Source organism: Limulus polyphemus, unplaced genomic scaffold (genome assembly GCF_000517525.1).
Source record: "Limulus polyphemus unplaced genomic scaffold, Limulus_polyphemus-2.1.2 Scaffold1981, whole genome shotgun sequence".
NCBI lineage: Eukaryota > Metazoa > Arthropoda > Merostomata > Xiphosura > Limulidae > Limulus > Limulus polyphemus.
The window spans coordinates 204,879-207,791 of record NW_013667591.1 but is presented as its reverse complement, the minus strand read 5'-3'; the positions used below and the strand labels follow the sequence as shown (position 1 = coordinate 207,791).

The 2,913-nt window shown below is 32.2% G+C and overlaps 1 protein-coding gene across 1 annotated transcript in view; it reads left to right on the top strand.

Annotated features, from left to right (window-relative positions):
• The first annotated feature begins 1,696 nt into the window (after positions 1–1,696).
• Positions 1,697–2,913, top strand: part of LOC106465559 — a 27,624-nt gene continuing 26,407 nt past the window's right edge. Inside the window, exon 1 of the mRNA XM_013925786.2 lies at positions 1,697–1,843. The gene's annotated coding sequence lies outside the window, so the exon portion shown is untranslated. The remainder of the gene's footprint in view (positions 1,844–2,913) is intronic.

Genomic DNA, 2,913 nt, shown 5'->3' with positions numbered 1-2,913 from the left:
GCTAAGATCTATTTCTCAGCCAGAGAATTTTACAGAGATATCATATGCGAGGTGAAACAGAAACTCCTGTTTGATGATCCAATCTTCGAGCATGCCAAGATTGTGTACTCTACGAAAGCTTTAGATTTAGACCCAAGAAGCATTTTGAGAAAGCTTGCTCTTCCACACTGGGTAATTACTGTAATCGACGAAGAGCTCAAAGTCTACTCGAGCTTCCTAACACATTGAACACTGATGTGGTTACTTCTATATATAATTTCTTTACCTTTTCCTTTTGATACTTTGGAATTTCCCAATTTAGTGAAATTAATCAAAATGTAGTTTTCCTTCTCAAAAAGAAAACAAAAAATTCTTATTTCATTTCTAATCATAGTAGGACTCGACTTCAAACAAGCTTAGTGCGGCCCAATGTTTGTGTGGTGAGCAGTGGAGCTGAGGTTCCGTGGTTCGCGTATCGTTACCGCCGAAAAAAATTGCGCTCCGCACTTTGGGGCTGTGCATGCGTTATAAGAATGACGCTCAAATTCCACTTTTTAGTATGAAAAAAGTAGCCCAAGAGTTGAAGATGAGTGTGTTGAATAGCTGCTTTCTCTCTATTTTATCACTTAAGAAGTAGGGATAGCTAGATTATGTAGACCTCATGTAACTTTGCGCGAGAAAAACAACATATTCTATTAGAAAAATACTTGTATGGAACTTGCATGTAGCTTCTATTATTTCTAACTGATTGGTTATATAGTCACATTATGTACACACTTTCAATAGCTTTGAATAAATAGAAAATCTTATTTTTTACTCATAAAGCGCATACAAGTACAATACCATTAAATTGTCTATTCCTTTATAACAGGTTATTTATATATATATTCTGCTAGGTAAGAATAAATCTTTGAAAATGATGGTTTCAAAACACTTATACAATATTTTAATGGATACAAGAACATCACAAAAATTAATCTCTAAAGTTATTATCGATTTACTTGAGAGAAACAACACTCACTTTAAGCCTAAAATAAAAAAGTCTGGAAGAGTTCATAATTCAAACATGAAAAGTCTCCTAACTGATAGACACACAAACTTCACAATACAACCCAATGGCATTCTTTTGCATGCTATTGCAAGTATTATTTTTTATGGAAATAAACGTACTTCTTTAAATATTTAATCTGACATAATGACATGATTACTGTTTACTAACTTTCGTCATCACCAAATGCTAACACTCAATGTATAACTTCAATACATTCTTTTAATACTTGTTGTTGGTACAATATTAAACATAAAATTAATATCTACATATTTTCTCATGTTATCAACCATGATATTTAAATGCATTTAATTAATAAGTTAAATAAATATTAAACTTAACATCTTTTGAGGATAAAATACAATACATGTATAAAAAGAAGCATATTGCAGCTTCAACAAAATGAGGCAATCCTAGTTTCTCCCCCCCCCCCCACAAAAAAAAAACGTTATTCAAATTGCAACTACATTGGAAACTGTCGTAAACATCCTGTTAAGTGTGACAACTCAATTTCAATGCTGAAAACGAAGGACACAATAATACCGATCACATTTTCCCCTTCTTTAGTAATGCCAAAAAAAAGGAAACGGATGTTTTATCAGCATTTTATCACGTTTTCGAGAATGAATGTTAAGAACTTTGGAAACAATATTGCCATAGTGACAACTTGTGCGTATCGACTGTGCACATATATATGTCTGTGTGTATTAGATAAATTAGTGTATATATAAAGATTAATTTTACATACAGCCTCAGAAGCAGACCGCTTTATAAAGGAAACAGACTTAAAAATTCCTGCTGTCCTAAGTTTGTGAGGTGAGTAAATTTTTCTTCCTGATGCTTTGGATTCAACATTACTATAAAGCTTATTTTTTCTAACACATTATCTAATGTTTCTTCACAAACTATAGATATTGTTACGTCTCTGTTCGATAATTAACTTTCCGTAACTTCGTTCCGACGAAACTTTAGCGACACAAGTCCTTACTTAATAAAACTGGTTTATTCTTTCCGAATACAACTTTACGATACACTTATTTTCAACAGTCGCTCTATAACAAACGCTATATCATCGAACGTCAACAGTACTTCTGACTGCAGTTCAATTACTCACTATCTACACACACATTATTGTCCCGTCACGTTGTCACCCTCTTTTATATACCAAACTACCCTATATCTAGTAAATGCTAGAGCATTCGCCAAGGTACAGGATAGACCGGACACAATGTATACAAAATGCAAAGTAAGCTTTATTAACAACAAATACATTTGAGTTTTGTACAATGAAGGACAATTCTTACATATATAAATATTAATTTTGCACAAAACAATGGAAACTTTAAATTTTCAAAGAAGAAGGGAAAAGACATAATAAATATTATGTACACCACATCCATGTACATAAATCGCAGATTAATGAGTATAATTACTTTAGTTATTAAAAGAAGAAGAGAAATGTATCATCTATTTTATATGCACCACACTTCCGCACACAAAAAATAATGATGACAATTTTCATTTCATTATCAAAAGAAAAACAGCTGAAACAAATAAGAGGCATATCTTCTTACATTCTTTTTTTTTTTTAAAGTTAGTGGAGTCTCACAATTGATTCTCTAGGATGATGGTTGATTTTTTGCTGGTAATGGTAATCTGCCTAATCTTCTTACAGAACCGTATTTAGACTACTTTGGTCTGCCTTTGCGCCTCAGGCCTCTTAGGCCCTAGCCATGTAAGAAACTTGTAAAAATATAGAAACAAACGATTTATAATCTATTTATTTCACACCATAGGGGTACGATAAAAAAAGGAAGTTACCAAAATTGGAAAACTACCTCAAAACGAAGATTATATTTATATAACGCATAACTAAAACTAAAGTA